General features: G+C 40.3%; 1 pseudogene; it reads right to left on the reverse strand.

Annotated features, from left to right (window-relative positions):
- Window positions 1–17500: 17500 nt before the first annotated feature.
- Window positions 17501–22069, reverse strand: LOC129671701 (thyroid hormone receptor-associated protein 3-like; annotated as a pseudogene).
- Window positions 22070–27380: the final 5311 nt, after the last annotated feature.

Consider the following 27380-nt stretch of genomic DNA (forward strand, 5'->3'; position numbering starts at 1 on the left):
TTGGTGAGTTTTAACATTAAAAAGTTAAAGTATTCTCCTAAAATTATCTAAAGGAACATTTGGCTTGTATAGTCCTAATTTCCTTAAAATAACATATGAAACAAATTCTTTAATATCATATCTTGAATTTTATACATTTTTAAGCAACAAACCTTTTAACAAAACAATGGTGACTCAATAGCAAAACCTGATTTTTAAAACTGCATATAAAAGAAAGAAAAAAAAAAAGAAAGAAAGAAAGAAAGAGAGAAAAGTCAGGAGTGGTGGTACATGCCTGTAATCTCAGAACTCATGGAGGCAGAGGCAGAGGCAGGTTTGTGTCAGGTAGAGGTGCCTGCTGACAAACCTGGTGACCTAAGTTCTGTCTCCAGGACCCACATGGTGGTAAGGGGGGGGAACCAATTCCTGCCAGATGTCCTTTGACCTCTGCATACATTCCCTGACCCCTGCTTGTGCATGTAAACAAAATAAATAAATTGAATATAATAAAAATTAAAAAAAAAGTGTATTGAGGCTACACTGTACTTTAGGCCAAGTGCTAGACCCTGGTTATGCTTTACTTTACCAGCTCAACGTAACAGTTAAGCAACCACAGCATTTTGGGAGGGAGAAGAAGAGAGGGAAAAAAAAGCAGCAGAGGGCAATGAAAGAGGTGGAGAAAAGGATTAAGACAAAAGCAAAGGACAAGTTGTTAATATTAATTCACATTGCGTTGAACTTTATCTCTTGTTGAGTTGGTTATTTTATTCACTTGCCAAATATTTATTGAGCAAATACTATGTTCCAGGCACAGTCCTAGGCCTTGGGGATGCAAAGTCAAGAAAGACTTGCTTGTTCCTGTCCTCAACGAAGGAACAGAGTGTGGGGGAAAATAGAAGTGAATAAACCAACCTAGTAAGGGGACCTGATAAAGTCATGCGCGAAGAATTCTGAGAACCCAAAGAGAATGCATCTAAGCCAGAGGAAAAACCTGTGCTGAATTTTCTACAAGAAATCCAAAAGTAAAACAGACCAAAGCAAACAGAACACTGTTATTTGTCCAATGGTCTAGATAAAACAGAAGAATTTGAATGAGGGAAACAGAGTTACTTGGTTACACATTTTCAGCCTGCATATTGAGTGCTAATTTAAAATACAGAGAATAGATTTGCTGTTGATGTTACATTTACTACTCATAGACTTCAACTGAACACAAAATGTATGTCCTATACCATGGCAACTGCTGCCATGTGGCTAATTTAAAAACATAACTATTGTTCGGCTTGTTTGACTAGTCCCCCTTTGTTTCACTAAGCAGCAAATGGTTAATATTTTACTTATTACTTTCACCAAATTAAACAAACTGATAGGTACTTTAATGAGCCTATTTATTAGTGTTATCATGTTTGTTTTCTACCAAAGTGGTGTGTGTTCCTAATGGTGAAATTGGCAGTTCTTAAGAAAACGGTCAAGTCTACAAGCATATCATTGTATGGTCAACACTGGCATGGCTGAAGTCTCACCATCTTTCCAGCATGAGCGTGGAGAGAAAAGGGCGGTCAGTGTGCCCTGCTGATTCTCTTTGGTGGGCTGAGGTCCGGAGTGAACAGCTGCATCCCCCGTGTGAACCCTGCACGAAAGCAGAATATATTAAAACGCTGCCAAATAGAAAAACATCCTTCAGTTTCAACATTGCCTTGGACAAATCATCAAAGTAGCCCTGACATGAATATATCAGCTACCATTCTAGAGTCATTTAAGAACCTAGGAACAAAACATTATAAAAATAATACTTTCAGGCATTGAAATGCATAGTTGTGGGAAATTTTTATCAAGATATTGTTAAGATTTTTATCAAGATATTGATATTAAAGGTATTCTGTTCAAGGCTAATAAGATAAGAGCTCAGAAACATTAGTTTTGGACTCTAACTTGGCAAATTCCTCTCACTTCAATGGAGCATTTGCTTAAGGTAGCCTTCATCTCCCTGCAGGAGAGGGGCATTCATAATCAATATATTAATTCATGAGCAGAGACATGCCCGCTATTGTCGAGCATGGAACATAATGAAAATCCTGGAATTAACTTCTATTGTCTCCCATTTTAGCTTCATCATTATAAGGGAGAGAGGTACTAATTCTTTCTAGCAAGTTTAATAATAATTAGGTAATTGAATCTCAGACTCACAGCATTTCCCCACTTCTTTGGTATCAAAGATATTCAAAGCTTCCCTGAAGCTCCAGGATGAGGCATTTCTTCAGAAGGAGCCTGACCACAGTAAAGCCCTTTATTATAAACCTGCTGTCATTAGCTAGTGAGAATTGTCATATTGGCTTTCCCATTTCCTATATGCTGCTTAGTAATATGAGACAGATCTATTTTTCTTTTATCAATTTATAATTTAGATGAATGATTCAGGCACTGGTTTTACTATTTTTTATTCTGTGTCGCACTTATTATTTCTAAGGTATTTATTTTATCTATTGTCCTCAAATGACAGCCATCTAACCATCCCTGTAATTTGGACAAATCCATGTTCATGATTTGCAGGTGGCTTTATCAGAAGTCTTTTGTATTTCCCCAAATTATTGATTTATTAGCTACTGAGGACAGAAACATTTGATACCAATTAATTTAAAGTGACAGGCTCACAAAAATTCCAATTAAAACTTATAAAAATAACTCAGAAAACATCTTAAACAGCTATTTATCACTTTGTAAAAAAAATGATTACAGTCAGTGGAGAAATGAGGAACAACTCAAAAGTGGAAAAGAGCTGTAAATAGGGCCAGGCATGAGGGTGCATACCTTTAATCCTAGTGCTTAGGAGGCAGAGGCAGGTGGATCTCTGTGAGGCTGGGGCTAGCATGGGTTCCATAGTGAATTTCCATGTAGCAGGTCTACATAAAGAGACTGTCTCAAGAACAATAGCAGCAGCAGCAGCAGCAACAACAGCAACAACAACAGCAACAACAACAAACTGTGAATATGCTTAAATGTTTGACAAGTAATAATTAACATAATTGCTATTAATTTATTATTTTACTTATGAAATGCCTCAATAAATTTAAAATATCTGTTTTTATAATCACTATCGCCTTCATTTCAAATAGCACACTGAGAAGAAAGAGCCATAGCAGTTGCTGAGAGCCTGTGAGAAATGTTTTATTTTGTAGTCTTACCTACATTAACATAGACAAGTCAACTTGATGATTGTGCTTGCTCATGCAGGGCCATCCCACTAGAGTCTATGGCATTCTTCTTAGTATGAGTACTCACCAGGTTCTTGGCTAAGTCTGCGAGTCGTTTGGTCTAAACTGATCATTGTCCATTCTTATTTGCCATAAAATGTCTGATTTGCTAACTGGTCTTCTCTTGCTTAGTCAGTGTAGAACCCAGGGAAGGCTTTTCTCTTTCTGCTTCAGCCTGTGCTTGCCTATGGGACTAACTGACCCTTGTGTCTTTCTGAGACTGGTGCTTTCCTGGCTGTGTTCCTCATGGTGTGTTAGGTCGGATGTCTCCCTGAGCAGACTGTCTTCTCTGCCAGACACAATCCCTTGATGAGAACTCTCTACTTTCATCTTCAGTGACTAGAGTAAATTCTTGTAGGATACAGGCATGTGCTAACACATATTTGTTGTGTAAAAAACAGTGTACATGCCAACTTCATAAAAAACAGACTACCTAGATGTGACAAAGAAAGATGGGCCACTAGTGACAACGTGATTAAGAAGGAAGTGATGATATGATTAGACATTTTCAAGGGTGAGTAGTAGATGTGGCTGTAAAACTCCCTTTCTTTCTTTCTTTCTTTCTTTCTTTCTTTCTTTCTTTCTTTCTTTCTTTCTCTCTCTCTCTCTCTCTTTCTTTCTTTCTTTCTCTCTTTTTCTCTTTCTTTCTTTTCTTTTCTTTCTTTCATCATTCACTTAGTAGTTTTTCAACTGAAGATTAAAATCTATGTTACTTTTTTCTTTTCTGATATCAGCCTTTTTTTCCCTCCCTTCTTTTTAATGAATAGGATGATCTATCCTGCTGGAACATTCTGAAAACTCCAACATGTTCCAAGCTTGGGGAATATTGCCAAGCCATGCACATCTTAAGATTTTTCTCTTATAACGCCAAGAAATGTGAAAGTTATTAGCAGTTCTCATGTACAGTTTTATGAGGAAAAGGAAAATGCAGGAGTTCGTGTTCCTATGGCAATGCGCTCGGGTTCTGACTAGCTTCCCAGCTCTGCAACCAGCCAGGCATGGCTCTGGATTTCTCACAGAGCCAGACAGCTGGCAGAGCCTCCCTGGACTGAACAGTTGCTTGCACAAACATCCATGTTGACTCTGCTTCCTTCTTTTCCTTTCTGTTAATTGTAACTTTTGATCAGTAGAATTGCACGCCTATGTACTGATAAAAATGCTGCTTTTTGCACAGAGCTTGGGCTTTCTCCAGACTCATTGGATTTACTTTTCCCCATGCTGGACTTAAGAATCAGCTTGCAGAAAGTGAAGTCTGATGAGGACAGTGTCATTTCTAGGGCAAGAGCCCAGACCCTCTTGTGGATGGCTCATTACTGAGGCCATATATTGTGACTATAATTTGGGCACCTGAAGCTGGGTCTGCCCTGTCAGTGAGACAACACTGTCATATCCTAGTATTCAATCTCTGGTCATTAGAAGCTATGCCATTATAAGCTGATTTTAGGCCACAGAGAAAGACCCATGACACAAAGATGCTTCCTATTCTTAAAATATATCAGATTAAATTACATTTGAGTCCAATATCTATAAAAGAAGTAGCAATTTGTTTACATTGGCAAAAAGTAACTCCACAAAAAATTCTCGTGTTTGTGGGGCATGGTGGTACATGCCCTTTTTCCCAGCGGCACATCCAGAGGAGGAAGGGTTATTTCTGAGTCCAAGGCTGGACTGGTCTATAGAATGAGTTCCAAGCCAACCAGAACTACCTAGTTGAGGCCCTGTGTAAATAAAACAAAAGCCCCTAACAAACTAAAATGAAAAATTGTCAAAGAAACCACCTGGAGCACAAAACATAATCGCCATGTTTATGGAGGGAAATAATTGTAAAAGCCAAGGATCAGAAGGAGCAGGTTTCATTGTAGCTATTCAGGATTTAAGAACAATAGTCATGTAGACTCCTTTTGGGGAAGATTTTAGATATTCAGGATTAGGAGTATTGCTATCTTTTTTTTACTCAGAGAAAATCTTGAATCAATATGAAATTAAAAAGAAGGGGCTGTTTCCCACTTCTTTCATAAGATTCAGATCTGGAGAGGATAGGAACTCCACAAGGAGAACAACAGAAGCAAAAATTCTGAGCACAGGGGTCTTTCCTGAGACTGATACTCCAACCAAGGACCATGCATGGAGATAACCTAAGACCCCTGCACAAATGTAGCCCATGGCAGTTCAGTATCCAAGTTCCATTGTAATAGGAACAGGGACTGTCTCTGACATGAACTGATTGGCCTGCTCTTTAGTTACCTTCCCCTGAGGGGGAAGCAGCATTACCAGGCCACAGAAGACAATGCAGCCACTCCTGATGAGACCTAATTGACTAGGATCAGAAGAAAAGAAAAGAAGACCTCCCCTATCAGTGGACTTGGGGAGGGGCATGCATGCAGAGGGTGGAGGAAGGGAGGGATTGGAACCACAGGGGAATAAAGTGTAATTAATAAAGAATTAATAAAAAAAAGAATTAAAAAAAAAAACAAGGGGCTGGTGAATTGACTCAGTGGTAAGGACATTTGCCATCAAGCATAATGCCCTGAATTTGTTCCTGCGGATCCACATGGTAAATGACAAGCAGTTCCCCTTGTAAATCACCCTCTAACTACACGTGGGTGTGGTGACAGGAACAAGCTCACGTATGTGTTTGTGTGTATGACTCCTAGAACACACGACAAAAAAAAAAACCTCCCCCAACCTTACCCTAGTAAGATTAAAGAGGTAACTGTAACAACTAGTATATTCAGAGTACCCAAGAGACTCCCACAGCTGGAAACAGACTCTCTGTGTTCCTATCCACGACTTCTGGCAACTAGTCATTGCTGTTGTGACATTTTATTTCAGCTTTCTGGAAAGTCATATACACAGAATCATATACAATCTGTTACCTATGAGGACCGTTTTTTTTTTTTTTTTTTTAAACCTGGAATAATGTCTTCGTAGTTTGTCCAAGCTACTCATTTGTCAACGAAGGTCTCAGTATCCATAGCTTCTGCTTCTTTTAGCCACAGGTCAATGATTGTGCTTGCTTATAATCCCAGCTACTCAGGAGGCTGGAGTAAGAGAAACACAACTTCAAGGCCAGACCCGGCAAGTTAAGGAGACTCTTTTAAAATATATCTTAATTTAAAAAAAGAGCTGAGGATGTAGTTCAGTGGCAGAGTATATCTCTAGCACATAAAAGGCCGGGCTTTAAACTCCACGTTTTAAAAATAAAGTGACTTGGTTTTGTTGTGTACTGAGGCCTGCTATGAGTGCATCTGTGCTGAACAAATACACAATTGTCTTTCTTTTCACTGTTCCCTAAACAAAGCATCGTGGCAACAGTTTATTTATATATAGCATTTACATATTATGTATTCTAAGAACTCTAGAAATGATTTCAAGCATATAGAAGAGGTGTAGATGCTGTATGTGAATACTATGCCATTAGAGGAAAGGACCTGAGCATTCACAGCTTTAGACCTGGCAGTAGCCCTCCAACTCTAGAGACAGAGGGACAACTCTAGTGTCTTTTTTTTTTTTTTTTTTTAAGGTCAATAGTATTCTGTTTATGTCTATCACTGTTTAAGTCATCACATGATAAAAAAAAAACAACGCTGGGGCTGTTTACAGTTTTGGTGATTATGAATAAAAAAGATCTCAAAATATTTGTGCATGTGTTTTGTGTAACACAAGTTTTCCTACAACACCCTTCATAGGAATGGGGTTTCAGGCGTGGCAAGTGCACAAATGGGCCTATGGGAACCTGTCAAACTCTCCCAAATCAAGGAGATTGGGGAGCTCTCCTTTGTTTTTCCAGGTGTTTGGGCAGCTCAAGGAGTGTGGTGTTGAAAAATTTTGCTGGAATTCAGTCAGAGACTCACTGAGGATGAATCTTTTCTTGCTCCCTTCACTCCGCATGCTGGTTGTTCATCCAGACAGGGAAATAAGAGTTCTGTTGGCTAGCATTTGTCCCCTTTCTAGGGTACTTGGTGTCACAGGAAGAGTAACACCTGGCCGTAGAACCAGTAATGTCCAAATAACAGAAAGATCTGAGGCCGCTGACAGAAGCAGAACATCCATAACAGAACATTTAAGAATGAGAAGCTTGCTGTATTTGTGTTGCTGACACCTAGGGTGGGGCCTATCAAGATGGCTCAGAAGGTAGAGGCACTTGCTGTCTAGTGTGATGACCTGAATCTAACCCCTGGAACCTACATGGTAGAAGGAAAGAACTGGTTCCCACAAGTGATTCTCTGATGTCCACACAAGTGCCCTGGAATGTTCATGTCCACATATACACAATAAATATATAGATAAATCAAAAAATTAATAATAATAATAATAATAAATTAAATAAAAGGCATAGAGAACTTCCCAGAAGATGGAATGAAAAAATTTTAAGAGCTAAAGTCCAGGGAAACTTCTGCCAAACTGTCTTCTGGACACCACGCTACTGCGCTGACAAACTCAGTGAAGGTATGGATGCCTACAAAGGATCATCAGGCCATAGAACATCCCAGCACAGGTGGGAGAGGGGCTCCAGAGGCCCAAGCCCCCACGGAGGATTGGTGGTTGAGGGTTGCTGGAGGAACAGAGCGTCATTCTTGGGGTGGGTTCCCTAATAGGCTGCCCATGCTCCAGTACATGGCTGGCCTACACTCAGACCCATATAGTTAACACTAATTGGAGTCAGTGGGTTACTAAAACAGCAAATGCTCAAGTGTACAACAAGGACATTTTCTCAACCATGTTCATTGCAGCTTTATTCATAATTTCCAGAATCTGGAAGCAACCTAGATGTCCCTTAACTGAAGAATGAATAGAGAACTGGTGGTACATTTACACAATGGAATACTACTCAGCAATTAAAAACGAGGAAAACGTGAAATTTGCAGGAAAATGGTGAGACCTAGAAAAGATCATCCTGAGTGAGGTATCCCAGAAGCAGAAAGACACACATGGTATAGACTCACTTATAAGTGGATATTGGACATATAATATGGGATAAACATACTAAAATCTATACACCTAAAGAAGCTAATCATGAATGAGGACCCTGGGTAAGATGCTCAATCCTCATTCAGTAAGGCATAACGGATGGACGTCAGAAGAGGAAGAAAACAGGGAACAGGACAGGAGCTTACCACAGAAGGCCTCTGAAAGACTCTACCCAGCAGGGTATAAAAACACATGCTGAGACTCATATCCAAACTTTGGGCAGAGTGCAGGGAACCTTATGAAAGAAGTGGAAGATAGAAAGACCTGGAAGAGATTGGAGCTCCACAAGGAGAGCAACAGAATCATAAAATCTGGGCCCAGGGGTCTTTTCTGAAATTGGTACTCCTACCAAGAACCATTCATGAATATAACCTAGATTTCCTTCACAGATGTAACCAATGGCAGCTCAATGTCCAAGTGGGTTCCATAGTAATGGGAGTAGGGACTGTCTCTGACATGAATGCAGTGGCTGGCTCTTTGATCACCTCCTCTTGAGGAGGAAAGCAGCCTTGCCAGGCCACAGAGGAAGACAATGCAGCCAGTCCCGATGAGACCTGATAGGCTAGGGTCAGATGGAAGGGGAGAAGGACATCCTCTATCAGTGGACTTGAGAGGGGCATGGGAGGAGAAGAGAGAAGGAGGGTGGTATTGGGAGGGGACAAGGAAGGGGGCTACAGCTGGGATACAAAAAGAATAAAGTGTAATAAATAAAAAGAGAAGGAAGGGAGGGGAAGGTGAAGGAGAAAGAGGTGAAGGAAAGGAATGGGGAGGAAAACAGGTGAATAAGATTATTTCGTTGGACTGAAAGAAGAGGACTCAGCTGCATGATTTTTGTCTTCAAGTGTCTCTTAGGTAGAAAATTTTTTTTCTATATTATTTCCAAGAACAAACATTCTTTTTTTTCCTCTTTCACATTTTTTAAATTAATTACAGTTTATGCACTTTGTATCCCAGCTGTAGCCCCTTCCCTCATTACCGCTCAATCCCACTCTCCCTTCCTCCCTCATCTCATGCCCCTCTCCAAGTCCACTGATAGGGGAGGTGCTCCTTCCCTTCCATCTGACCCTAGCCTATCAGGTCTCATTGGGACTGGCTGCATTGTCTTCCTCTGTGGCCTGGCAAGGCTGCTTTCCTCCTCAAGAGGAGGTGATCAAAGAGCCAGCCACTGCATTCATGTCAGAGACAGTCCCTACTCCCATTACTATGGAACCCACTTGGACATTGAGCTGCCATTGGTTACATCTGTGAAGGAAATCTAGGTTATATTCATGAATGGTTCTTGGTAGGAGTACCAATTTCAGAAAAGACCCCTGGGCCCAGATTTTATGATTCTGTTGCTCTCCTTGTGGAGCTCCAATCTCTTCCAGGTCTTTCTATCTTCCACTTCTTTCATAAGGTTCCCTGCACTCTGCCCAAAGTTTGGATATGAGTCTCAGCATGTGTTTTTATACCCTGCTGGGTAGAGTCTTTCAGAGGCCTTCTGTGGTAAGCTCCTGTCCTGTTCCCTGTTTTCTTCCTCTTCTGACGTCCATCCGTTATGCCTTACTGAATGAGGATTGAGCATCTTACCCAGGGTCCTCATTCATGATTAGCTTCTTTAGGTGTATAGATTTTAGTATGTTTATCCTATATTATATGTCCAATATCCACTTATAAGTGAGTCTATACCATGTGTGTCTTTCTGCTTCTGGGATACCTCACTCAGGATGATCTTTTCTAGGTCTTACCATTTTCCTGCAAATTTCACGTTTTCCTCGTTTTTAATTGCTGAGTAGTACTCCATTGTGCAAATGTACCACAATTTCTGTATCCATTCCTCAACTAATGGACATCTGAGTTGTTTACAGGTTCTGGCTATTATTATTATGCTGTAAACATGGTTGAGCAAATGTCCTTGTTGTATACTTGAGCATCTTTTGGATATATGCCTAGGAGTGGTATAGTACTACTTGAGGTAGCACTATTTTTAATTGTCTGAGAAAGCACCACATTGATTTCCAAAGTGGTTGTACAAGTTCATATTCCCACCAGCAATGGAGGAGGGTTCCCTTTCTCCACATGCTCTCCAGCATGTGTTGTCACTTGAGTTTTTGATCTTAGTTAGTCTGATGGGTGTAAGGTGAAATCTCAGGATCGTTTTGATTTATATTTCCCTCATAGCTAAGGATGTTGAGCATTTCTTTAATTGTTTCTCTGCCATTCGATATTCCTCTATTGAGAATTCTCTGTTTAGCTCTGTACTCCATTTCTTTTTTTTAAATTGGATTACTTGACTTGTTGCTGTTTAACTTTTTGAGTTATTTATATATTCTGGATATTAGCCCTCTGTTAGATATAGGGTTGGTGAATATCCTTTCCTAATTCATAGGCTGTTGTTTTGTTCTGATGACAGTGTCCTTTGCTTTACAGATGCTTTTGAGTTTCATGAGCTCCCATTTATTGATTGTTGCTCTTAGAGCCTGTGCTGTTGGCGTTCTGTTCAGGCAGTTGGCTCCTGTGCCAATGAGTTTTAGATCTTCCCCACTTTTTCTTAATGATTTGTGTTTTGTGCTTTCTGGGTTTATTCTCCACCCACCCACCCCCGCCTCCCAGAGTCTTACTATGTACCCTGGCTGGCCCGGAGATTGCTTTGTAGACTAGGCTGGCCTTTCACTCCCAGAGATCTGCTTGCCTCTGCCTTCCACATGCTGCCACTGTACCTGGCCCTCTGATATAGGTTGCAGTTAGGAAGCTTCCTATCACTTGCCAAGTTCATGTGGAAGCTTGGAGGTGTATTGGTGGCTTTCATCTTATAAATATAGTGGTGTTTTGTCTAGATCAACTCTAATGCCTTTAAAACCTCAAGAATTATTTGATTCTGAATTTTATAGTGAAAGCTTCATATAACACAATTGGTCTATAAGGCCAATTGTGATCCTTTTCATAGATATTGGCATTCATGAATAGTTTTTAGAGTATTTGATTTATTTTTAGGATTTCTGCCTGATTTCTTCTTTGCCTGCCTTGTAATTTTCATTAGCTTCATTTCGAGTTTCTTTTGGCTTGGCTCTGTGGACCAGTACCATTTTCATTGCAGCAATAAAGCTTGGAAGCTGGAGTATAAAGTCATATATTAGTTATCAAATTTCTCTAGCCCATTAGCTCCTAAAAAATAGAAAATGAAGCATTTTAAGATAGTCTTCTGGAACGGTCTTCTCCATATGATTACTAAAGTCACTCTTGGAATTCTTTCTACAGTTTGTTAAAACCATACATTCAGGGATTTTTTTCAAAAAAACAATTGTGGTTAATTATCATATATTGTACTGGGTGGAGGAAGAGCAAGAGTGAGATTTGGAAGCTGCGATCCCTTAGATCTTTTATGAGGCAGGACATCCTGGAGCTCAGGTTGGCTTTTAACTTGATATGTAGTTGAGAATGATGTTACTGTCTCCATTTCTCAAGCACTGGGATGGTAGGCCTGTGCAACCATGCCTGGCCTTTGTGCTGGTGGAGACTGCCTTGAGGGCTTCCTGCATGCCAGGCAAACACCCTTACAATGGAGAGCTGCCTCTCTAGCCTAAAAGGTTTTAGCCAAAACCTTTTAATCCAGATTTACTACATTGCTGCTTTAAAAGAACAGACAATGGCCAATTTTCAATCTGTGGGAGTTCTCTTAGCTTCATTAAGCAAAAGTTTTGCTTAATTATAATTACTCTGTCTGGGGCTTCCAGATCTTTTTGGGATAAAACTGCATTTATTGTGTTGTTCAGGAAAGGCACAAGGAATGAATCTCTCAGAAGGTGGACACTTCATTAAGAAAAGAAACCAAGGGATGCATTGCTCTGGAAGCATTTGTTATTATGTCATTAGGATGTGTAACAAGAGGTTTAATTAACACTTGAAATGTACTGAGCAAATGTGGTATTAATCGTTTCACTTCCACGAACTGAGGAGTTACTGGAGAGATTTCCAAAAGTAGATTCTACCACAGGGAAGCAACCTGCTTCACAAAATGCCAGCCGTTTCTTGGCATTATTGTGAAGTAGTGGAGGGAAGAGAACAATGTGCAGAATTTTGGATTCAGAGGAATAGCAAGAGGTTGTCCAGGAAAGGGCACCTGGTCTGAATGAAGAGAATGCAAGTGCTGCCATCTGAGGACAGTCTAAAAATATGTCCTCTCATCTGTCTGCCAATATGCAGGCCAAAATGCAGAATGATTGATGCCTGTCAAATTAGGGAAGTTGTGTGTAATTGGAAACAGACTTAAATGCAAATCAACTAACATATGTGAATGGGATTTAAATAGCTCCTGGCACATAGTAGGTGCTCAAAAAATGTTAATTCTCTGCTGTGCAAGTTTTTTTTTGAAGTTGAAAGATATTTAGATGCAAATAAAGTGAAGTATATATTTTTTGCGGTAATAAGTATGGAAATTGATATTAAAAGACTTTGATGAAAACTGTGGAGCTAGTGTCAAAATGGACATGGATGATGAATACTGAGCGTTGATGTGTTACGATTATGGGAAATGAGTTATGGGAAAGACATATTTAGCTGGTGGGACAGTTTCTACATTCAAATCCTGTTTGTTGGTATTCTCAGCTGAAGACGTATTTGTTAAGTAGTTTTTAGAAATATAGATACACTGAGGGATGATTTGCTCAGCTGCTTGAAGGCATAGCAGTGTTTTACAAATAGTCTTACAAAATTTCCACATTGGTTGAACCATCTTCTTAGTAATGTGGTCTAAATTATAAAATCCCAGCAGTTGGGAGGCAGAGGCAGGCAGATCTCTGTGAGTTTAAGATCAACCTGGTCTATGTAGTGGGTTTCAGGACAACCAGAGATACATAAGGCGACCCTATCTTAGACAAAAAAGAAGAAGAGGAGAAGAAGAAGGAGAAGAAGAAGAAGAAGAAAAAGAAGAAAAAGAAGAAAAAGAAGAAGAAGAAGAAGAAGAAGAAGAAGAAGAAGAAGAAGAAGAAGAAGAAGAAGAAGAAGAAGGGGGAGGAGAATATAATGATGATCAGCATGAAATCATGGCAATATCATGATTTAGTCATGCCATACTTTATTTTGTATGTTGACAATAGTATTTTTTTCCGTGTAAATAAAAGTATTTCCTAAGTGAGGATGATCATCTTACCTCTTTCTTGTTTATCTTCTTTAGGTGTATAGATTTTATTATGTTTATCATATCTTATAGGTCTAAATAAGTGAGTATAACCATGTGTGTCTTTCTCCTTCTGGGATACCTCACTCAGAATGATCTTTTCTAGATCCCACCATTTGCCTGCAAATTTCATGATTTCCTTGCTTTTAATTGCTGAGTAGTATTCCATTGTGTAAAAGTACCACAATTTTTTTTTGTATCTATTCCTCCATTAATGGACATCTGGGTTGTTTCCAGGTTCTGACTATTACAACTAAAGCTGCTACAAACATGGTTGAAAAGATGTCCTTGTTGTATACTTGAGTAAATTTTGGATATATGCCTAGGAGTGGTATAGCTGGGTCTTGAGGAAGCGCTATTCTAATTGTCTGAGAAAGTGCCAGATTGATTTCCAAAGTGGTTGTACAAGCTCAATGGCTGGCTCTTTGACACCCCCCCCCCCACTCCAGCAGGAGCAGCCCTGCTAGGCCACAGAGGAGGACTTTGCAGCCAGTCCTGAAGATACCTGATAAAACAGGGTCAGATGAAAGGGGAGGAGGTCCTCCCCTATCAGTGGACTTGGAAAGGGGCAGGGAGGAGATGAGGGAGGGAGGGTGAGACTGGGAGGGAATGAGGGAGCAGGATACAGTTAATAAACTTTAACTAATATTAAAAAAATAAAAAATAACTGAAAAATTATTTCTTTTATTTACAGCACACAACCATTTGACAAGCTGATTTCACCTAATGACGTGAATATCTTTCCATGTCAGAAAACCTTGTTTATGAGACTTTTATGTGATTAGAATTCCATGACATAAAGACTAGCCAATGATTTATGTAACCAATTGCCTATAGTTGGAACTTAGAAATTTCTTGAAGATTTTTCTATTAGAGAGAACATCTCTACTCCTGTCTTGTGTAATTTAGTTTTTCAACAGGGTTTTTCAGTGTAGTTCAGGATGGCCTCAAACTCATAACTCTGCTTCAACTTCCAGAATATTGGGATTACTGTAATGTATTACCATGCCTGCTTTAAAATGTTTTATTAGGTTGAATTCCTAGAAATGAAACTTCCTGATAAAATAAAGCTTTAAATAAAAATAAGCTTTAAATATATATTTAAATAGGCTTTAAATAGATATTACCAAATACCATCAATAAATAGCATAAAAGCGATCTGTACTGTCATTATAGTCACTCAAACTATTCATTCCCAAACCTCCAAAGATGAACACATAAAATTTGCTAAATTTAAATTTAAAATGTTGTAATTTTAACTTACACTGATCCCTGAAGAATATTAAATATTTTCAAATGTTTATATTTAGGAGGAAGAGATAGTGGCACTTTATCTACTTTATTCAGTCTTGATTTGGTATAGTTAACCCTTTTTTTTTCTTTTTTTGTGACATTCTCACTATATATCTCAGGTCGGCTTTGAACTCACAAAGGTCCATCTGCCTCTGTCTTCTGGGATTCAAAGAGAGTGCCACCACATCTGGAGTATAACTGTTTCTTATTAACTGATGAGATTTTTTAATGTTGCAGGTAGTTAATATTATTTTATGTCTTTTTTATTTTAGAATTCTCTCTTGAGGTTTGGCCAGCTTTCTATCAGAAGCCAACAAAAACTAATGCTCTATTTATTCAGTGGAGGTAGAATAACAATAGCATCTAATTTATGAGCTGCTGGAAATATTATATTACTTAAGTTGAGCACTTAACACACCTTTGGTGTGAATAAGTGAAATGAAAGCTAGATCAAGTGTTATGTAGTAAAAATTAAACAATGACAGTCTCTTTCCTTTTCCTTTACTTTAAAATTTTGATTCATTATTATTATTTTTACTAATTTTGGTCATTAGTTTACGTGCACAATCAAATTGAAGTGAAACGCTGTTGATGAAGTTAAGTGTGTGCCATCTAGAAGGGATTTAATACACAGTAATTAACTGTTCTATCCGTTTTTGTGTCTGCCAATAACTGATAGAATATGCTACAAGTAATGGAATAGCAGCTTCATATTATGAGAAACCCTAAAAACAATTTGCATTTTTATAGACGTATGCAAATATTATCCTTTTGGGTGTGTATGGATGTAATGTGTCTGTGTGTGTTCGGTACTTGTGGACACTGGTTGTCTTCCTCCATTGCATTCCACTTTAGTTTTCCAGACAGGGTCTCTCACTGAACTGCGTCAGTGAGCTTTAGGGATCATGCCCTTCCTATTACAGGTGCATGCCACAACACTTGGCTATTTTTTTTTTAACTAATTAAAAAAATAGAATATAATTACAGCATGTCCCGGCATTCCCTTTGCTTCCTCCAACTCCTCTCATTCCTCTTTCCCAGGGTGTACTATTTTATGTTTTTCAGCATGGGTTTTGAGGATTCCAACTGAAGTTGTCAAGTTTGCATGGCAGGCACTTTTGCTTTTCTAACTCGCCTATCTCCCTACCTTTTTGAATATATTCATAGCACTGTCTTCCTCACTTTAATTTAATATTACTTTGTTTTTTTCATAGGCTCCTTGAAATTCTGCACCACACTTTTCTTGTAAATTGAAGAAAGGTAAACAGAAAAGTCACTAGATTTTTGTGTTTTAGACTTATCTTATTTTTAGCTATGTGTGTGTGTATGTATGTACGTTTGTGTGTGAGTTGGAGTGGGTGTGCTAGGTGCTGAACTCTGGACCTGTACAAGACCAGCACATGCTTGTAACTGCTGAGCCATCTCCCAAGCCTCCAAGTCACTACTTTGGTGATCTGCCTCCCCTATTCAGTAGCATGAAGTAAATTCTCTCTCTCTCTTTTTACGTCTGCCACTTCATTTATTTTTATTTGCAGGAGGAGCTGAAAACAAAAATTTAAGGTTGCTTTCCTTTTCTCCCCTAAACGTGAATCCTTCAAGTAAAACCAAGTTAACTACAGAAATTTGCAAAGTGTGGGGAAGTAAGCACAACAACCCAAGAGCCAAGGCTGGGGGGAAGAAGAGGGTGCAGTCTGCGCTGAACATACGCACAGATGCAGTGCTCACCCGCTCGGGACCGCAAGCGCAAGGACCCTTTATGAGGATGCCCCACCCCCAACGTCTGAAAATGTTTCAACTCAAAACTTCAGGTTAAAAAGAGAAAAAAAAAAAAAAAAAAGGAAAAAAAAAATCAAAAAACACACAACCCCACAAACCACCCAGCCATAAGCACCACCCTTAATCCATCATAGGAGTTTCTTCTCGTTTTATAAAAAGATTAATAAAAAATATTGAAAAAAATTGTATATATATATTTTCATCTTATATTTTTAAAGGTAATAGAATTCAGAAGTTTCTTAGAAAACAGACCAGGAACTGCCCTCCAGTTTCCACTCCTTTTGCTGGGGACCGGCAGGACTACAAAGTTTGGGATGCTGGAGCTGCTGGTGGAGAATGGGAAGCCCAGACCAGGAGAAATCAGACAAGAGCAGGGTGCATGGGGGAGGCTGGGAGCGACTCCGCTTGATACATGGCTGTGTAGAAAGGGGAACACAAGGTGGTCAGAAAGGCCTTAAACACCTCCTAACATACAAGACCGGTTTTTACAAACATCCAAGCAGTTTGGTCCCAAACTGAGCTCAACACTTCAATGTTTATTCACATGCTATTTTTTCTTCTCTTAAGAATCAAAGTTGCCCAAATTAAATCTTTCTGCTGATATTACTACATAACCCTTAAAAAGAAAGGAAAAAGAAAAAAAATATAGAAGGGCCTTTAAAACCGGGATGGGAAGAGACTGAAAACCAAGTTCATCCTCTTAGCTCCAAACGAAAGGAAATGAAGGAAACTTGGTTCCTAATTGGGAGGGCGGGGTGGGGGGGCAAACACAAAAAAGAGAACAAAAAATCCAAACATCAGTATCATTCTCCCTACCCTGCCCCCACCCCACACACCAACAATGAGAAATAGCGGGAGCCCAGTATGTTCGTGGGCCTGACCCTAGGTTCTGTGGTCGGAGTTCTTTGTCCAGTGGGATACACTCTGCTGCTGTAGGATTCGGTGTGGCTGGTGGGTTGTGAGGTGGGGTTTGTGGGGCGGGGTTATCAGGATCTTCTCCAGGCTCCTTCTTTAGCTCCACCAGCCTGTCCCAGCGCCTTCTTCCCCTGGGCAAGGGTTCCGTCAAGAATGGCCCCTACTCGGCCGTGGGCTGTAAACTGTCCTTCTCTTCTCTGTTTCACTCTTATCATGTTCAATCTTTCCTTCCTCCCCACTGAACTTGTCATGGGCCCATTTGGGGCTGGTACTGGATTTCTGGAAAGACCCCAAGGAAGGCTCCTCGGCCACGGCCACGACTCATCCGCTTGTCACTGCCCTCGCTTTCCCGGTCATCATGCAAGTAATACTTTTTTTTGGGTGTGTACTCTGGATCTCACTCCTCTTCTCGGTTTCTCTTTTGAAAATCAGTGTTGCTGTTGTTATTGTTACCGGAATAATTTCCTCTGCCCCAACCTTTCCCTCTTGCTGGAAACTGAAAGGTTCCCTGAGCTCTGTAGCCCCTCTCATTTGGACCCACGAAGTCTTTGGTTCCCTGGATTTGTCAAAGCCGTGGTGATCTCCTCCCCTCCTCTGCTTCCTCGGGGTACTCCTCTGCTCTGTAGGAGTGAGACGACTGGGAAGAGGAAGAGGAGGACCGAGTTCGGTCTCCTGCTCTGCGATGCTCTTCTGCTTCTTTGATCCTTTGTGGGTTTTCCTGCTTTCTCAGCCGATCTTTCTCTTGAGTGGTTAGAGTCTCGGGAATCCACGGACTCTCTTGATTTACCTTGCTTAAGTTCTTTCTCCTTTGTCTACATGTAGAAAAATGCAAATAGATCCATACTTATCACCTGTACAAAACTAAAGTCCAAGTGGATCAAAGACCTCAACATTAAACCAGAGATATTAAATCGGTTAGAAGAAAAAGTGGGGAAGACCCTAGAACTCATTGGTACAGGAGACAACTTCCTGAACAGAACACCAACAGCACAGGCTCTAAGATCAACAATCAATAAATGGAAGCTCATGAAACTGAAAAGCTTCTGTAAAGCATCCTCAAAACAAAACGACTGCCTACAGATTGGGAAAGAATCTTCACCAACCCTCTATCTGACAGAGGGCTAATATACAGTATATATAAAGAACTAAAGAAGTTGAAAAGCAAAAAAAAAAAAAAAAAGAAGAAGTTGAAAAGCAACAAACTAAGTAATCCAATTAAAAAATGGGGAACAGAGCTAAACAGAGAATCCTCGATAGAGGAATATCAAATGGCAGAGAAACACTTAAAGAAATGCTCAATGTCATTAGCCATCAGCGGAATACAAATCAAAATGACCCTGAGATTTCACCTTACACCCATCAGAATGGCCAAGATCAAAACCTCAAGTGACAACACATGCTGGAGAGGTTGTGGAGAAAGGGGAACCCTCCTCCACTGCTGGTGGGAAGGTAAACTTGTACAACCACTCTGGAAATCAATCTGGCGCTTTCTCAGACAACAAGGAATAGTGCTTGCTCAATATCCAGCTATACTACTCCTAGGCATATATCCAAAAGAGGCTCAAGTACACAATAAGGACATGTGTTCAACCATGTTTGTAGCAGCTTTATTTGTAATAGCCAGAAGCTGGAAACAACCCAGATGCCCCTCAACTGAAGAATGGATATAGAAATTGTGGTATATCTACACAATGGAATATTACTCAGCAATGAAAAACAAGGAGATCATGAAATTTGCAGGTAAATGGTGGGATCTGGAAAGGATCATCCTGAGTGAGCTATGTCAGAAGTAGAAAGACACACACAGTATATATTCACTCATATAGACATATAACATAGGATAAACCTACTAAAATCTGTACACCTAAAAAAACTAATCAAGAGGGAGGACTCTGGCTAAAATGCTCAATCCCCACTCTGAAAGGCAAAGAGGATGGACACCAGAAGAAGAAGAAAACAGGAAGTAAGTTAGGAGAACTCCCACAGAGGGCCTCTGAAAGGCTCTGCCCTGCAGACTATCAAAGCAGATGTTGAGGTTTATAGCCAAACTTTGAGCAGGGAATCTTATTAAAGAAGTGGGAAATAATATTTAGATCTGGAGAGGACAGGAGGTCCACAAGGAGAGCAACAGAACCAAAAAATTTGAGCACAGGGGTCTTTCCTGAGACTGATACTCCAACCAAGGACTAAGCATGGAGATAACCTAGAACCCTTGTACAGATGTAGCCCATGGTAGTTCAGTGTCCAAGTGGGTTCCATAGTACTGAGAACAGGGACTGCTTCTAACAAGAACTGATTGGCCTGTTCTTTGATCATCTCCCCCTGAGGAGGGAGCAGCCTTACCAGGCCACAGAGGAAGACAATGCAGCCATTCCTGATGAGACCTAACAGACTAGGATCAGAAGGAAGAAAAAGAAACCCTCCTCTACCAGTGGACTTGGGGAGGGGAGTGTGTGGAGAAGGGGGAGGAAGGGAGGGGTTGGGAGGGGAGGAGGGAGGGAACTAGAGGTGGGATACAAAGTAAATAAAATATAATTAAAAATAAAAAAAAGTAAATGACAAAAAAATCTCTTTCCTTATGATTTTTACGACGTTCAGTATCAAGGCGAAGATCAACAGGATCATCTTTGTATTTTCCCTCAGCCTTGAAGCCAGCTTCCCGGGGACTTTTCAGTTCCTCATGAGTCAAACCACGTTTTCTGAATGTACTGGAGGAAATGTCTATCCTCCTGTGTTTCTCTGAGCTTTTCTCATTTTTAGCTGTTTCTTGGTCGTTTCCTCTCTTCATGCTTTAGTAAAGCGTTCATGCAATGTTGCTCCAGAGCAGCCAAAGTGATTCTGTCTAACATGATGAACAATCGTCACTGTGTGCTGGGCGAACAGTTCTGAGGGGCTGCGCTGAAACTGAGCTGACTGCATGTGCTGGAAAATGGAACGAAATTCCTGTTCCTTTTTGTTGCTATGGACTAGATCCCTATAAAGCTTTCATTCCTGAGCCAATAAGCCACTGGGTCATGCAAGGTCCTCATCGAAGGAGTCCATAGGGACATTGACCTGGACCTACCCTGTAATGGAGAAGAAAGACTTCCCTGAGGAAAAGTCTCCTTTGTTTCCCAGTTTGTCACAGCTCTCAGAGGTCTTCCTTGGGGGAGGTGATGAACAGTTCTCCTGGACGGTCTTGTATGCAGTCACATGGAAATTCTTCTCTAGCACAAAGCCCCTGTGCCCACTTTCACTCCTCTTGGCCCTTCCATGCTCCTCCTTTCTGGATCTCTCTGTGAAAGGCTCCTCCTCCAGTTCCTCTGCTTTTCCTTTCCTGTATGCACCAGGCTCTCCCACTTGCCTGACTTCTCTTCCTCCTGGTTTTTGTTTGTACCGGTTATGACTTTAGACATAAATTTGGGCTCATCATCAGACTCAGGTTCCTTCCTTCCCTTTGTTTTGTCCTCATCTTGCTCATCCACCTCCTCCTTGTGGAAGTCAGCCATCTTTTTCTCAAAGTCATCATGGAGATTATTATACCTTTTGGGTGACTGGCTGCCTTGGCAGGGCTTCTCAGTGAATGTCTTGGAAGCAAATGGATCAGATTTCATTTTTACATCAGCATCAGAGAAGCCCCCCACCCTTCTCTTTCAACTTCTCTTTGTCGGCATTTGTTTGTTTCTGCTCCTTATGTTTCACATTCTCTGTCTTCTGCTCTTCCAGATACCTTTTTGTGTATGCTGCTCCTCCTGAAGCAGCGCTCTCTCTTTCTGAGATGAACCATACCCAGAGCCAGCCGTTGGTGGACTCTTACCCACGGGGCTCTTTCTGGATGGACTCAAAGACCCAGAGCCATGGTCGAACTGTTGATATCCAGCACCACCTGACACAGATGAGTCCATCCGGATGCCTTAGGAAGTGGAGGACTAGGTTTTGGCACAGGGCTATGGTGTGCTGACCTTCGCCTAACCACCACAGACTGGAGGGGGCTTTTGAGGGCTGGGCTTCTCTCCCGGGGACTCAGATCAGAAACTGAGGCTGGCAATGCAGAACCAGTGCCACAGGTGGTGGCATCTGGCCATGGCTTTGAGCTCTCAGACCCTTTCATATCTTGAGAGGCACCGCCAGAGAAGGTCTGCTCCTTAGCCTCATCTCCCTGGTTATCACCAGCTGCCTGAGATGGTCGGCTGTCCTTGGAAGAGGACTTTTTCTCTTTTGTTGACTTGCGCTTAGATGACTCAACTCTGCTGTGGTTGGAGGATGAACGGGAGGATGAGGAACATCTTGACGTGTCAGAGAACGACTTATCAGAGATCCTAGAATGGCTCCTGGACCGTGGTGAAGGGGACCTTCTCTTTGGGGACTGGGATTTAGCACAGCCTGGATGAGGGCTGTATGCTTGCCGGTAGTTCTTCCAATTGGAACGGTAGTTTCCATTGTCACATCGGTTATACTGGCCCCACGGATAAAGGCCTCCGTTTCGCCCACGGAAATAATAGGGTCTCCTGTAGCCTCTGTTGTGACCTTGGAAATCTCGATTCTGATACACTCTGGGGTGATTTCTTTCTCTGTGATGAGCTGGAAAATATGATCTTGAACGAGACCTAGAACTCAGCCTGTGCTTTCTTGAACGAGAGACAGATCGGCTTCGAGATCGAGACTTAGAAAATGAACGAGACCGAGATCTGGATGCAGATCTTGAGCGAGAAGAACGAGACCCAGACTTGGATTTGTTTGTTTCTGACATCTCGGAAGAAAGATATTATACCTTAGTAGGATCAATGAGTCAACTTGAACTACATCCAAAAAAACACCAGCACCACTGGCTTCTCCAATTTAGAGTCAGGATATTGTTCTAGACCAGCCGAATCGACTACAGCTGCCGTCTCGCAATGGCACAACAGGTCCGAACCTTGCCCCCGGCTATCCGCCCCTCATCTCCACTCTCCGACTGAAATAAGACAAATGTTTTATTTAAAAATACATTGGATCACACCAGGATTGGTTATCTCCATACCTGGTACTTGGTTGGAGTATGAGTTTCTGGGAAGACCCCTATGTTCAAATTTTCTGGTTCTGTTGCTCTCCTTGTGGGGTTCCTGTCCTCTCCAGATCTTACTATTTCCCACTTCTTATATAAGCTTCCCTGCACGTTGCCAACAGTTGGCCATAAGTCAAAAGGAAGGAGAGGAGGACCTCTTCTATCAGTGGACTTGGGGAGGGGCATACGTGAAGAAGGAGGAGGGAGGATGGGACCAGGAGGGGAAAAGGGAGGACCTTATTGGGGGATACAAAGTGAATAAACTGTAATTAATAAAATAAATAAATTAAAAAAAAACAACGATGTAAACATACTGGAAGACAGAAGAGTATTTAAATTTGTTGTGCAGTCTAAAGAAAATTGTTCTAAAAAATACATTGGAGTATGTTGGGTAAAGAAGATATTGTCTTCTGTAGTGAAATTTGAAAGTAAAATATTTCTTTGTCTTTTAAAATTGAAAATAGCTTCTTTTTTTCATACAGAACACCCTGACCACAGTTTCATTTTCTTCTACTCCTCTCACGTCTCCTCCCCTCAACCCACTTGGCTTCCATCTGCTATCGAAAAGAGCAGTACTTCATGAGACAACAGTCAAATGCATGCAAACACACACACACACACACACACACACACACACACACACACACACACAAAACAAGAATAAGACAAGGCAAAGACTTCACACTGAAGCTGGACAAGGCAACCCAACAAGAGGAAAAGAGTCCTAAGAGTAGGAAAAATTCAGAGCCGCACCTGCTCCCACTGTTAGGAGTCCTACAAAAACACCAAGCTAATAGCCACAACTTATATTCAGGGGACCTGGTGCAGACTCATGAAGACCCTGTGCTTGCCACTTCAATCTCCGGGAGAACATATATGCCCTGCTTAGTTGATTCAGTGGGTTGTGTTCTCTTGGTGTCTTCCACCTCCTCTGACTCCTACAATGTTTCCACAACTTCTTTTCAGGATTCCCTGAGCAACAAGGGTAGGAACCTGATGGAGACCTTTGATTTAGATGGTCTCTCCACAAAATATCTGACTGTCAGTCTCTGTATCTGCTCCCATCTGCCACAGGAGAAAGCCTCTCTGGTGACGACTGGACAAGGCACTGATCTATGAATATAGCAGAATATCCTTAGGAGTCATTTCATTGATTTTTTTTTAAAGACTGGTTGTGTTTGGTTCTACCATAGGTCTCTGGGCTATCCAGTCTCTGGTTCCTGGCCATTCACACAGTGTCAGCCATGGGCTCCCTCTCGTGGAGTAAGCCTCAATTAAAATGGACATTGGTTAGAACCCACAGATTCTGTGCCACCATTTTCCCAGCACATCTTGTAGGCAGGACTGATTGTTGGACAAAGGTTTTGTGGCTGGACTGATGTCCACATTTCTGTATCAGTAGCCTTCAGAATACATCCCAACAAGAGTTTAGGATGTAGGGGTGAAGGCTCCATGAAGCATGAGCTTGACCTTTCTATCTTTAATGAGCTGAGTGGATGTTTTCCTCAGCAGTGAGGTTCCCAGTGTCAGTTTGGAGAGAGCAATCCTCTGTTCTAGCATTAGCCTGGGTTATTTGGAAATCTCTATTGGGCTCTCTTGGCCAACAACTCAACCAAATGCAAACTGGAAGTCTTGCCAGGCTAAGAGAGATGGCCAATTAAGAATCTTTATTCCCATGTTACTAGCAATCTTCACTAGGACCACCCTCATAGATTCCAAAAACTTTCCACTATGCTAGGTTTCCACAACAGCCCTCAAATGCCCCCTCCCCCAATTCCAGCCATTTCTTTCCCTATTTTCTCCCCCATTCCATCTTCCCCCCAAACTTTATTCTTTCCTCTTTGTTCCCAATCACCCCAGTTCACCCACAGAATCTATTCTAATTCCTCTTCCCAGGGAGATCCATGCATCTCCTCCTCATTGCTTAGTCTCTCTAAGTCTATGGATTGTTGCCTGGTTATCATTTCCTTAATGGTTAATATCCACTGAGGATACATACCATATTTGTCTTTCTGGGTCTGGATTACCTTACTCAGGATGATTTTTTTTTCTAGTCCCATTCATTTGCCTGCAGATTTCACAATGTCACTTTTTAATTAAATGGCTCTGTAATACTCCATTGTGTAAATGTACTATAGTTGTTCTTTTATCTATTCTTCCATTGAAGGACATCTAGGTTATTTTCAGTTTCTAGATATGAACAAAGTCACAATGACCATAGTTGTATAAGCATCCTTGTGGTAGAATGGAACATCCTTTGGGTTTATGCCCAACAGTAGTGTGTAGTTGGGTCTTGAGGTAGAATGATTCCCCATTTTCTGAGAAAATGCTGTATTGCTTTCTAACGTGGCTGCACAAGTTTAGACTCTCACCCCCAAAAGAGGAGTGTTCCCTTTGCTCCACATCCTTGTCAGCATGAGCTCTCACCTGTGTTTTTGATCTTAGCCATTCTGACAGGTATAAGATGGAATCTCAAAATAGTTTTGATTTGCATTTCCCTGATGGCTAAGAATACTGAATATTTCTTTAAGTATTTCTCAGCTATTTGGGATTCCTCTATTGAGAATTCTCTGTTTAGATCTGAACCACATTTTTAATTGGAGTATTTGGGGGTTTTTTGATATGTAGTTTCTTGAGTTCTTTATATATTTTAGTTATGATTCTTCTATTGGATGTGGAGTTGGTAAAATCTTTCCCCATTCTGCCATGTTTCCATTTGACAGTGTCCTTTGCTTTACAGAAACTTTTCAGTTATATTTATTATCTATAGTTCTCATTAATTAATTACTGATCTTAGAATCTGCACTATCAATACTTTATAGAGAAAGTTATCTCCTGTGTCAATGTGTTTAAGGCTACTCTACACTTTCTCTTCTAATGAGTTTAGTGTTTCTGGGTTTATGTTGAGATCTTTGATCCACTTGGCCTTTTTGTGCAAGGTGATAAATATGCATCTATTTCCATTCTTCCACATGCAGACATCTAGTTTGACTAGTGACATTTGTTGAAGATGCTTTCTTTTTTCTGGAATATTTATAAAAAACCAGGTGTCCATAGATATGTGGATTTATGCCTGGGTTTTCAGTTCAATTCCATTGATCAGTATGTCTGCTTTTATGCCAATACTGTGTGTTTTCTTTCTTTTGTTTTATTTTGCTTTTTTTTAGTTTATTTATTATTTATTTTTATATTAATTACAGTTTATTCGCCTTTCTTCCTTCCTTCCTTTCTTTCTTTCTTTCTTTCTTTCTTTCTTTCTTTCTTTCTTTCTTTCTTTCTTTCTTTCTTTTACTGTAGCTCTGTAGCACAACTTGAAATAAGGGACAGTGATACCTCCAGCAGTTTTTTTTTTTTTCTTTTTTAAATTTTCTTTATTTTTAAATAATTTTATACATTCACTTGTATCCCAGATGTAGCCCTCTCCCTCTTTCCCTCCCAATCCTCCCCTTTCTCCCTCATCTCCTCCCTGCCCCCTTCTGAGTCCACTGATAGGGGAGGTCCTCCTCTCCTTCCATCTGACCCTAGCTTATCAGGTATCTTCAGGACAGCTGCAATGTCCTTATCTGTGGCCTAGTAAGCTCCAGCATTTTTTTTTTTTTTTTTATTGTTCAAAATTGTTTTAGCTATCTTGGGTTTTTTGTTTTTTTTCATATAAAGTTAAGAATTGTTCTTCCAAAATCTGTCAAGAATTGTGTTGGAATTTTGATGGGAATTGCGTTGGATCTGTAGGTTGCTTTTGGTAAGACGACCACTTTTATTATGTTAGCTCTACTGATCTATGAGCATGGGAGATTTTTCAGTTATCTGATAGCCTCTTCAATTTCTTTCTTCAAAGACTTCAAATATTTATTACACAAGTCTTTCACTTGCTTGATTAGAGTTGCCTGAGATATTTTATATTATTTGAAGCTATCACGAAAGGTGTTGTTTCCCTGATTTCTTTCTCAATCTGTTTGCCATTTGTATACAGGAAGGCTACTGAATTTTTTGAGTTAATCTTGCATCCATTCCCTTTGTTGAAAGTGTTTGTCAGTTGTAGGAGTTCCTTGGTTGAATTTTTAGGGTCAAGTATACTACCTTATCATCTCCAAATAAAGGTACTTTAACTTCTTCCCATTTGTACCCCCTTTTTCAGTTGTCTTATTGCTCTAGCTGGATAAATACTATCTTGAATAAATATGGGGAGAATGGACAACCTTGTCTTGTCCCTGCTTTATTGGAATTGCTTTGAGTTCTGTCCATTTAATTTGATGTTGGTTATAGTCTTGCTGAAAAATGCCTTTATTATGTTTACATATGTCCCGTCTATCCCTAATATCTTCAAAAGTTTTAAAAATTATTTTTTTGACTTCAAATAAGTAGAGTTTACTCCCAATATACAAATTTATAACCTAAGTAGCAAAAAAAAAGCTCTGTCTATGAATACAGACATAGTACATTGACAATAACAATGATGTTTATGTGATAGATTTTTAAGGATTAAGTAACACGCTTGTCACATTGATTATCTCAGTAACCGAATAGCAGGAACTTTTAATGTGTTTTTATGATTTTTTTTAATTCTTATTTTAGATCAAAGGTAGTGTGAGCATCTAGAAAAAAAAAACTGTCTTGTCATAAAATCTAATGGCTCTTCTTTATTTAAATATGTGACTTCTTATAAATTCAATATAGAACAGAATGTAATAACATAAAGAATAACTGTTCAGAAACAGCTATTTTCTGTTTCTGAGGCAAAATCTGCCAATAAAATATCAGCATATTAGGGTTCTCATTCACCCCAATACAAGAACACTTGTTCTCACAGCTAGGAGTTAACATTGTTCTGAGAGCTGTCAATGATTCAATGAGACAAGAAAAGTATACAAAGTAAAAATATCTGAGAGTGAAATAATTCATTATTTGCTTATAACCCACTTTAAAAACTATTTTTATTTTTATTAATTATTCACTTTGTATTTCCCCTGTAGCTCCCTCCCTCCTCCCCTCCCAATCTCACCCTCCCTCCCTCCTCCCC

The sequence above is a fragment of the Psammomys obesus genome, unplaced genomic scaffold (genome assembly GCF_907164565.1).
Source record: "Psammomys obesus unplaced genomic scaffold, mPsaObe1.curated_primary_1811, whole genome shotgun sequence".
Taxonomy (NCBI): domain Eukaryota; kingdom Metazoa; phylum Chordata; class Mammalia; order Rodentia; family Muridae; genus Psammomys; species Psammomys obesus.